The sequence below is a fragment of the Lampetra planeri genome, chromosome 65 (assembly GCF_965212315.1).
Source record: "Lampetra planeri chromosome 65, kcLamPlan1.2.h2, whole genome shotgun sequence".
NCBI classification, from domain to species: domain Eukaryota; kingdom Metazoa; phylum Chordata; class Hyperoartia; order Petromyzontiformes; family Petromyzontidae; genus Lampetra; species Lampetra planeri.
In genome coordinates this window covers 2,597,030-2,608,418 of record NC_136171.1, presented here as the reverse complement: position 1 = coordinate 2,608,418, position 11,389 = coordinate 2,597,030, and the positions used below count along the sequence as shown (strand labels likewise).

General features: G+C 51.5%; 1 long non-coding RNA gene across 1 annotated transcript in view; it reads left to right on the top strand.

The window, feature by feature from the left end:
• The first annotated feature begins 1,072 nt into the window (after positions 1 to 1,072).
• The window catches only part of LOC144737167 (uncharacterized), a 34,254-nt gene continuing 23,937 nt past the window's right edge, over positions 1,073 to 11,389 (top strand). Inside the window, exons 1-2 of the long non-coding RNA XR_013588900.1 lie at positions 1,073 to 1,155; positions 4,341 to 4,969. This is a non-coding gene — a long non-coding RNA (uncharacterized LOC144737167). The remainder of the gene's footprint in view (positions 1,156 to 4,340; positions 4,970 to 11,389) is intronic.

Here is an 11,389-nt window from a genome sequence, read left to right as displayed (position 1 = left end):
CCCCTAGCAACCGAACCACGCCGCTAGCAACAGGTCCCAGCTTCTTACAACTCAAGCCCTGAACCCCTAACAACGCGACCACGCCTTCTATCAACATAGCCAGACGGAAGCTTGTGTTGCTTCCGAAACGTCGTGATTTTTATTTTATTTTTTATTTTACTTTTATTAATTTTAATTTTTTACCTACGTGATTTTACCGAAAAAACCTAACAATATAGCCACACCCACCTAGCAACAGTCCCTGCCCCTAGCAACGTATCACCCTCCCACCCCCTCCCTCTCCAGCAACAAATACAACAGCGTCTCATTCACGAAGCCTCCGCTCCTCCTTAACAACGTATCTCCGCCCCCCTAGCAACAGACTCCAGCGTATCTTCATAAAACCGTTATAGCCACGCCCCCTAGCAACACAAAACACGCCCCCCTAGCAACGTACATCCGCCCCCCTAGCAACAGACTCCAGTGTCTATAATACATTAAACCACGCCCAACCCCCCTAGCAACGCAAAACATGCCCATCTCCCCTAGCAACAGATTCCCAGCTTTTTACGACTCAAACCACTCCCCCCTTCGAAACGTAGCAACGCCCCGTAGCAACGTATCTCCGCTCCCTAGCAACAGACTCCAGTGTCTCTTAAGAAAAACCATTAAAGCCACTTCTCACTCACTAGCAACGCAAAACACGCCCCCTTAGCAACGTATCTCCGCTCCCTAGCAACAGACTCCAGCGTATCTTCATAAAACCGTTAAAGCCACGCCCCCTAGCAACACAAAACACGCCCCCCTAGCAACGTACATCGGCTCCCATAGCAACAGACTCCAATGTCTCTTAATAAAAACCGTTAAAGCCACGCCCCCTAGCAACACAAAACACACCCCTAGCAACGTATCTCCACCCCCTAGCAACAGACTCCAGCGTCTCTGAATAAAACCATTAAAGCCACGCCCCCTAGCAACGCATGCCACGCCTCCCCTAACAACCACTTCTTCCCAGCGTAACGCCCCGCCCCTTAGCAACCAACAGCCCCCCCCCGCCGCTGGCCCCTCCCCTCCCTTAGCAACGCCCCGCCCACTGGCACCTCGGGGAGACTGAACAGCAACAAAAACCGTCCCAGCAGCAGCAGCAGAGCGACTGGGGGCGGGCAAGAGACGAAGGTGATTGTCGTCTCTGTCTGTGTCTCTCTATCTCTGTGTCTGTGTGTCTCTGTGTGTCTCTCTGTCTCTGTGTGTCTCTCTGTCTCTGTGTGTCTCTGTGTGTGTCTCTGTGTCTCACTGTGTCTCTGTGTCTGTGTCTCTGTCTCTCTCTTTGTGTCTCTGTGTCTCCGTCTCACTCTGGGTCTCTCTGTGTGTCTCTGTGTGTGTCTCTCTATCTCTGTGTCTGTGTGTCTCTGTGTGTCTCTCTGTCTCTGTGTGTCTCTGTCTGTGTCTCTCTATCTCTGTGTCTGTGTGTCTCTGTGTGTCTCTCCGTCTCTGTGTGTCTCTCTGTCTCTGTGTGTCTCTGTGTGTGTCTCTCTGTCTCACTGTGTCTCTGTGTCTGTGTCTCTGTCTCTCTCTTTGTGTCTCTGTGTCTCCGTCTCACTCTGGGTCTCTCTGTCTCTGTGTGTCTCTGTGTGTGTCTCTCTGTGTCTCTGTGTGTGTCTCTCTGTGTATCTCTCTGTGTGTCTCTCTGTCTCTCTCTGTGTGTCTCTCTGTGTGTCTCTCTGTGTGTCTCTCTCTGTGTCTCTCTCTGTGTGTCTCTCTTTGTGTGTCTCTGTCTCACTGTGTCTCTCTCTGTCTCACTGTGTCTCTCTCTGTCTCTCTGTGTCTTTCTCTGTGTGTCTCTCTCTGTGTCTCTGTGTCTCTCTCTGTCTCTCTCTCTGTGTGTCTCTCTCTGTGTCTCTGTGTCTCTGTCTCTCTGTGTCTGTCTCTCTCTGTGTGTCTCTGTCTCTGTCTCACTCTCTGGTGTCTACAGGGTGTTCTACACCCACATGTGCGCCAGTGCACAAGGCGACATACGCAGCAGGTTGTGGAGGAGAGCTGTCAAGAGACGCGAGTCGGTCACACAAACGCGACCTTCTTCGCCTCGTGGGGAGTTTAAAGCGTGCACGCAGTGTCCGTGTTACTGGCGGACAGACACCTGTGTGTGTGTGTGTACTGTAGAACACGTGTGTGTGTGTATTGTAGACACACTGTAGACACGTGTGTGTACTGTAGACACTAGTGTAGACATACTGTAGACACGTGTGTGTGTGTACTGTAGACACGTGTGTGTGTGTACTGTAGACACTACTGTAGACATACTGTAGACACGTGTGTGTGTGTACTGTAGACACGTGTGTGTGTGTACTGTAGACACGTGTGTGTGTGTACTGTAGACACTACTGTAGACATACTGTAGACACGTGTGTGTGTGTGTGTACTGTAGACATATTGTAGAATACGTGTGTGTGTACTGTAGACAGACTGTAGACATACTGTAGACACGTGTGTGTGTACTGTAGACATATTGTAGAACACGTGTGTGTGTGTGTGTACTGTAGACATTGTAGGACATGTGTGTGTGTACTGTAGAACACGTGTGTGTACTGTAGAACACGTGTGTGTGTACTGTAGACATATTGTAGGACATGTGTGTGTGTACTGTAGAACACGTGTGTGTACTGTAGAACACGTGTGTGTGTGTACTGTAGACGAATGTAAACACGTGTGTGTGTACTGTAGCCACGCGTGTGTGTGTGCGCGGTAGACATACTGTAGAACACGTGTGTGTGCTGTAAACACGTGTGTGTGTGTGTGTACTGTAGAACACGTGTGTGTGTACTGTAGACATACTGTAAACACGTGTGTACTGTAGACCTACTGTAAACACGTGTGTGTGTGTACTGTGAACACGTGTGTGTGTACTGTATACACTACTGTAGAACACGTGTGTGTACTGTCGCCACGTGTGTAGACTGCCACTGTGTACTGGGTGTACTGCAGAGCGCATCAAGCTGTATGTAGATACAGTATATAGATGTGTGTGTGTGTGCTGATATTGTAAAGTATCCTAGCTAGTACCTTGTGCACATATACTACTTACTGGACATGTGTGTAATAGTACTCTGTACAGAATCCTATAGACGTGTGCCTATTATATGGTATGTACTTAGAGATATAGTATAGACCGCTAATGTGTATTATGAGTTTATGATGTAGACAGTCATCTTCACGACGGCCAATTGTTATGATTGCGTTGAGATTGTGTGAGGTTTGTGAATGATGTCCCGTTAAGGAGTTACACATTAAGCTGTAACATGGTATCGAGTTAGAGCGTTAGGCAGTCTGCAGTGATTTTTATAAATCACACCGATGATGATGATGCTGATGGTGGTGGTGAACGCAATTGCCAATTAATACATCAAAGTAATCGATCATGTTCGCCGTTCAATAATTCGTGATAATGTTCGCGTAGTTCTTGAGTTATATTGGGTCTAAGGTGAGCTGGTATAACGCTTGCAGGCATGCACATGAATCTATGTTGTGTTGTAGAATGTAATGGGAGATGTACGTCAAACAATAACGAGTGAATGTGATATTGATGCGTCGTATAACGTGATCTGATACTGGTAGGAACCTCCTGGTTACACCAGCCCACAGGGGATTATTGTGTCCGTCGTGCAGGGAGGGGCTGGGTGGGGAGGGGCTGGGTGGGGAGGGTGGGGAGGGGCTGGGTGGGGAGGGGCTGGGTGGGGAGGGTGGGGAGGGGCTGGGTGGGGAGGGGAGGGTGGAGAGGGGCTGGGTGGGGCTGGGTGGGGAGGGTGGGGTGGGGCTGGGTGGGGAGGGTGGGGCTGGGTGGGGAGGGGAGGGGCTGGGTGGGGAGGGTGGAGAGGGGCTGGGTGGGGCTGGGTGGGGAGGGGAGGGTGGGGTGGGGCTGGGTGGGGAGGGGAGGGGCTGGGTGGGGAGGGTGGGGAGGGGCTGGGTGGTGAGGGGCTGGGTGGGGAGGGGCTGGGTGGGGAGGGTGGGGCTGGGTGGGGAGGGGCTGGTCACCCCGTGGTGTTCTTATAAAACTCGTTTAACCTACTCACGTCGGCTTGTGCCCGCCCTCACAGTCGGGCATATTTGCGGAATACACCACGCCGCCGTTGACCCTGCAGGCCATTGACCGAGCAACCCGACGTTCCTACCAGCTCCCTCCGCAGGACAATGTGTTTAATGGGGCTGTACTCTTTAACGTGCATTGCTACGAATGTCACACAGACGCAGAGTAACTAACAGATCGCATTACATCTTGGCATTGCTTAGGTGGTGGCCACGTGTGTGTGTGTACTACTACACATCTGGTAACGTGTTAAGTAGTGTGTTGTGTGTGTGTGGATCAGGTAGTGACCAAAATTAGTGGCTATGAGATCGAGCAAAGGATCAACTTTCTGTCTGGATAAGAGAAGACGACCATCATCATTATCATCACCATCATCACTACCATCATTAGCACCATCATCATTATCACCACCACCATCATCATCACCACCATCATCACTACCATCATTAGCACCATCATCATCATCATCACCACCAACATCACTACCATCATCACTACCATCATCATTACCAGCACCACCATCATCATCACTACTATCATTACCAGCACCACCACCACCACTATCATCACCACCATCATCATCACCATCAACAACACCACCATTACCACCACCATCATCACCATCACCACCACCATCATCATCATTACAACCACCATCATCACCATGGACACTACCACCACCACTAACAACAACATTACCACCACCATCAGCAAAGCCATCTTCAACAAGTTTGTACGCAAGAAAGAAGCCGCTGCTGCTGCTGCTGTTCACGATGATGGTGGTGGTCGTCGTGGTGGTGATGTCAAGTGATGGCAGCTGGACATCAACCACATCAGCGGCAACATCACCAACATCATCGGCAACATCACCGGCAGCTGCAAGATCATCATTCTTGAGGATACCCCGAGGTGAGAGTGTTTGAGAGTTGCCACATGGTGGTGGTGACGATGGTGTCGATGGTGATGGTGGAGGTGATGGTGGTGATGATGGTGTCGATGGTGATGGTGGTGGTGATGGTGATGGTGGTGGTGATGGTGGTGATGATGGTGTCGATGGTGATGGTGGTGGTGATGGTGGTGATGATGGTGGTGATGGTGGTGGTGGTGGTGATGATGATGATGGTGTTGATGATGGTGATGATGGTGTTGGTGATGATGATGGTGGTGATGGTGGTGATGGTGGTGTTTATGGTGGTGTTTATGATGGTGTTTATGATGGTAATGATGGTGGTGGTGATGGTGGTGTTGATGGTGATGATGGTGTTTATGATGATGGTGATGGTGGTGATGGTGGTGTTGATGGTGATGATGGTGTTTATGATGATGATGATGATGATGGTGGTGGTGATGATGATGATGGTGATGATGATGGTGATGATGATGATGGTGATGATGATGGTGATGATGATGGTGATGATGATGGTGGTGATGATGATGGTGATGGTGGTGATGATGATGGTGATGATGATGGTGATGATGATGGTGATGATGATGGTGATGATGATGGTGTTGATGGTGATTATGGTGATGATGGTGATGATGGTGTTTATGGTGATGATGATGGTGATATCGATGGGGCCACTTTCGTAATTTGTGATGGCGCATTCAATGCACGATGTTGCAACCTTGCGCGACGAAACGTTTAAAGTTTAAACATCAAATAACGAGAACCCTTGAAGCCATTGAGACATTCTCTCCAGTTCAGTGCTGTCGGGCAGGAAGAAGCCACCCTCCAAAGTTGATGTGCAAGGTTCCTGTACCCTGACCTGTGCCTGTAGAGAGCCATCATCATCATAACGGTGGTTAGGAGATGTTAACTACCTCGCCTGGTCTACAGGAGGTCGTGGGTTCTACCCTGACCCCTGATGCCTGCTGCTGTATATTTGGAGTTTGCGTCTCTCTCATCATTATCACGGTGGCTAGGAGATGTTAACTACCTCGCCTGGTCCACAGGAGGTCGTGGGTTCTACCCTGACCCCTGACGCCTGCTGCTATATATTTGGAGTTTGCGTGTCTCTCTCTCATCATCACCACGGTGGCTAGGAGATGTTAACTACCTCGCCTGGTCTACAGGAGGTCGTGGGTTCTTCCCAGACCCTGACGCCTGCTGCTGTATATTTGGAGTTTGCGTCTCTCTCTCATCATCATCATCATCACGGTGGCTAGGAGATGTTAACTACCTCGTCTGGTATACAGGAGGTCGTGGGCTCGATCCCGACCCTGACGCCTGCTGCTGTATATTTGGAGTTTGCGTGTCTCTCTCTCATCATCATCACGGTGGCTAGGAGATGTTAACTACCTCGCCTGGTCTGCAGGAGGTCGTGGGCTCGATCCCGACCCTGACGCCTGCTGCTGTATATTTGGAGTTTGCGTGTCTCTTTCTCTCCACGTGGTCGCGTGGATTTTCCTCCGGGTCCTCCACCATCTAGAATCAACATCGCCACGCGTTTCAGAGTTATTTGCCTGCTGCTGCCGCTGTACATCTCCACGCGATGATGATGATGATGATACTGCTATTCTTAGGTTTTGTCGGTAAAGTCACGTAGGTAAAACATTAAAATTAATAAAAGTAAAATAAAATAAAAATCACGACGTTTCGGAGGCAACACAAGCTTCCGTCTTCAGGTGGAACCGGAAGTTTGTGTTGCCTCCGAAACGTCGTGATTTTTATTTTATTTTACTTTTATTAATTTTGATGTTTTACCTACGTGACTTTACCGAAAAAACCTAAGAATATGAATCCTTGCAGTCACGAAAGCTTCAAATCTAGGATGATACTGCTGTTTACGTGACAACCCTTACTGGTTGGCTGTGTCGGGTGGTGGTGGCGGGTTTTAACGACGACACATTTTTACACTTGTGCGATCGAACCCGCAAACCCCTCCGCCCCCCCTCTCTACTATGGCCCAGCAGTCAGGTTTGAAGGCTACCTGGGGCACCTTTGCCTGTGTCGCTGTGTCTGCCGAGTGAGATCACAACGGGATGGGTGGGGGGCAGACGGGAGGGGAGGCACGGAGGCAGAGTCGGTTTCGCCTAAGCCGTAAACCCTTTGGCCCTGGGTGTGTGCCTGTGTGTGTGTGTCAGTGTGTGTGTGTGCCTGTGTGTGTGTCAGTGTGTGTGTGTCAGTGTGTGTGTGTGTCAGTGTGTGTGTCTGTGTGTGTCAGTGTGTGTGTCAGTGTGTGTGTGTCAGTGTGTGTGTGTCAGTGTGTGTCAGTGTGTGTGCCTGTGCGTGTGTGTGTCAGTGTTTGTTTGTCAGTGTGTGTGTGTCAGTGTGTGTGTGTGTGTGCTTGTGTGTGCCTGTGTGTGTGAGTGTTTGTGTGTCAGTGTGTGTGTGTCAGTGTGTGTCTGTGTGTGTGTGCCTGTGTGTGTGTTTCAGTGTGTGTGTGTACCGGTGTGTGTGCCGGTGTATGTGTGTCAGTGTGTGCCTGTGTGTGTGAGTGTTTGTGTGTCAGTGTGTGCCTGTGTGTGTCAGTGTGTGTGTCAGTGTGTGTCTGTGTGTGTGTGCCTGTGTGTGTGTTTCAGTGTGTGTGTGTCAGTGTGTGTGTGTCAGTGTGTGTGTGTGTGCTTGTGTGTGCCTGTTGTGTGAGTGTTTGTGTGTCAGTGTGTGTGTGTCAGTGTGTGTGTGTCAGTGTGTGCCTGTGTGTGTGTGCCTGTTGTGTGAGTGGGGAGCGGTGGTGCAGTGGTTAGCGCTACGCTGCGTTACGAACCCGGTGACCCGAGTTCGATTCCCGCTCATGGCCTAGACCACTGACGATTATCTGAACCGGTTATGGGCATCCCCTAGGTCGACTCGGCCTCAAATAAATTACCTGGTGTAGCGGTGTGTAGTAAACATCGCCACTGGGGGAGACAAAGGCGGCCGGGCTTGGTGCTGGTAGCCACCCACCCCCTCGTGTGCCGTGCCGGCCTTCATAGGTGCTCGCTAACAGCACTTGCCCCTACAGTCTGTTAAGGCTGTACGGGGGATCTTTGCCTTTCGATGGGTGAGTTGAGCGAGTTAAGTGAAAGGGGTGAGTGAGCGGGTGAGCGAATGGCCGGTTGAATCGGTGGTCTCGTGGGTGAGCGAACGGGTGAGCGGGTGAGCGGATGGCCGGTTGACTGTGGTTTTGTGGGTGAGCGAACGGGTGAGCGGGTGAGCGGGTGAGCGGATGGCCGGTTGACTGTGGTTTTGTGGGTGAGCGAACGGGTGAGCGGGGTGAGCGGATGGCCGGTTGACTGTGTTGTTTTGTGGGTGAGCGAATGGGTGAGTGGGTGAGCGAATGGCCGGTTGACTGTGGTTTTGTGGGTGAGCGAATGGGTGAGCGGGGTGAGCGAATGGCCGGTTGAATCGGTCGGTGGTTTTGTGGGTGAGCGAACGGGTGAGCGAATAGGCAGGTTGACCATGTGGTTTTGTGGGTGAGTGAACGGGTGAGCGGATGGCCGGTTGACTGTGTGGTTTCGTGGGTGAGCGAATGGGTGAGCGAATGGGTGAGCGGGTGAGCGAATAGCCGGTTGAATCGGTGGTTTTGTGGGTGAGCGAACGGGTGAGCGGGTGAGCGGATAGGCAGGTTGACCATGTGGTTTCGTGGGTGAGTGCTTTTATTTGTGAGTGCGTGAGAGAATGAATGAGCTCGCTGAGCGGCTCCACAGTATACAGTGCACACACATGGGGGGTCTTTGTCTTCTTTGAGGGTGAATGGATGGGTGAGTGAGCGATAGCAAGGGTGGGTGAGAGAATAGATGGGTGTGTGTGTGTGAGCGAATGGGTGAGTTAGTGGGGGAATAGGTGAGCGAGCGAGTGGATGGGTGAGTGAGTGGATGGGTGAATGGGCGAGTGAGTGGGTGAGTGAGTGAGTGAATGGGTGAGTGAGTGAGTGAATGGGTGAGTGAGTGGATGGGTGAATGGGTGAGTGAGTGGGTGAGAGTGCACGGGTGAGTGAGTGAGTGAATGAGTGAATGAGTGAGTGAGTGAATGAGTGAGTGAATGAGTGAGTGAATATATGAGTCCGTGTACGAGTGAGTATATGAGTGAGTGAATGAGTGTGTGAGTATATGAGTGGGTGAGCGAGTGAGTGAGTGAATGAGTGAGTGAGTGAATGAGTGAGTGAGTGAATGAGTGAGTGAGTGAATGAGTGAGTGAATAAGAGAGTGAACGAGTGAGTGAACGAGTGAGTGAATGTATGAGTCCGTGTACGAGTGAGTATATGAGTGAGTGAATGAGTGTGTGAGTATATGAGTGCGTGAGTGAGTGTGTGAGTGAGTGAATCAGTGAATATATGAGTGGGTGGGTGAGTGAATCAGTGAGTGAGTGAATGAATGAGTGAGTGAGTGATGAGTGAGTGACCGAATGGGTTGGGAGCGGTGGGCGAGTGGCCGGCTGATTTTACGAACCACTTTTACTCGCCCCGAGGGAGAGGCGGCGGGCATTGTCGGGAAGTCCTCGCGAGAGCCTCCCAACCATTGTCCCACACAGCATCCGTCTCTCCCGTGTCTCTCTCCCGTGCCCCAGAGGTCGCAGCTGGGTACCCGATACCCGTATCCTACCCGATACCCGGCTACCCGTACCCGGCCGGGTATGGGTACGGGTACCCGTTTGCGACCCTGGTGCGGCCGGGTACGGGTAGGCCGTGAGTCACTGGTGAGTCACCGTTTGTCACTCATTTCGGGTAGGGTACGGGTACGGGTAGGGAACGGGTACCCGTACCCGGCCGGGTATGGGTACGGGTACCCATTTACGACCCTGGTGCGGCCGTGTACGGGTAAGGAATCAAAACCCGTTTGCGACCTCTCCCGTGCCCCCGCGAGCAGATTGAGACCCGTCAGCTTCTCCCACAGGGACCAGCAGAACCGAGTCGCACAGTCGGGCAGCCAACGCAGACGCGTACCCCTCCCATTAGACAGCACCGTGCGTGTGGTGTGTGTGTGGTGTGTGTGCGTGTGGTTAGTGTGTGGGGTCAGTGTGGTGTGTGTGTGGTGTGGGGAGTGTGGTGTGTGGGGTGTGTGTGCGTGTGGTTAGTGTGTGGGGTCAGTGTGGTGTGTGTGTGGTGTGTGTGTGTGGTGTGTGTGTGGTGCGTGGTGTGTGGGGTGTGTGTGTGGTTAGTGTGTGTGGGTGGTGTATGTGGTTAGTGTGTGTGGGTGGTGTGTGTGGTTTGTCAGTGTATGTGGTTTGTGTGTGTCAGTGTGGTGTGTGTGTGGCGTGTGTGGTGTGTCGGTGTGTGTGTGTGTCGGTGTGTGTGTCGGAGTGTGTGGTGTGTGTGTCAGTGTGTGTGTGTGTGTGTGGTTGGTGTGCGTGTGTATGGTGTGTGTGTGGTTAGTGTGTATGGTGTGTGTGTGTGGTTGGTGTGCGTGTGTATGGTGTGTGTGTGTGGTTAGTGTGTATGGTGTGTGTGTGGTTAGTGTGTATGGTGTGTGTGTGTGGTTAGTGTGTATGGTGTGTGTGTGTGGTTAGTGTGTGTATGGTGTGTGTGTGGTTAGTGTGTGTGGTTAGTGTGTGTGGGGTGTATGGTGTGTGTGTCAGTGTGGTGTGTGTGTGGTGTGTGTTGGGTGTGTGTGGGGTGTATAGTGTGTGGTGGTGATGGTGGTTGTTGTGGTGATGGTGGTTGTTGTGATGATGGTGGTTGTTGTGATGGTGGCTGTTGTGATGATGGTGGTTGTTGTGATAGTGGTGGTGATGGTGGTTATTGTGGTGGTGGTGGTGATGGTGGTTGTTGTGATGGTGGTGGTGATGGTGGTTGTTGTGATGGTGGTGGTGTTGGTGGTTATTGTGATGGTGGTGGTTATTGTGATGGTGGTGATGGTGGTGGTGGCTGTGATGGCGGTGGTGGCTGTGATGGTGATGGTGGTAGTTGTGATGGTGGTGATGGTGGTTGTTGTGATGGTGGTGGTGATGGTGGTTATTGTGATGGTGGTGGTGATGGTGGTTGTTGTGATGGTGGTGGTGATGGTGGTTGTTGTGATGGTGGTGGTGATGGTGGTTGTTGTGATGGTGGTGGTGATGGTGGTTGTTGTGATGGTGGTGATGGTGGTTATTGTGATGGTGGTGGTGGTTATTGTGATGGTGGTGGTGGTTATTGTGATGGTGGTGGTGGTTGTTGTGATGGTGGTGGTGATGGTGGTTGTTGTGATGGTGGTGGTGATGGTGGTTATTGTGATGGTGGTGATGGTGGTTATTGTGATGGTGGTGGTGGTTATTGTGATGGTGGTGGTGGTTATTGTGATGGTGGTGGTGGTTATTGTGATGGTGGTGGTGATGGTGGTGGTGGTGATGGTGGTGGTTGTTGTGATGGTGGTTGTTGTGATGGTGGTGGTGATGATGGTGGTTGTTGTGATGGTGGTGATGGTGATTATTGT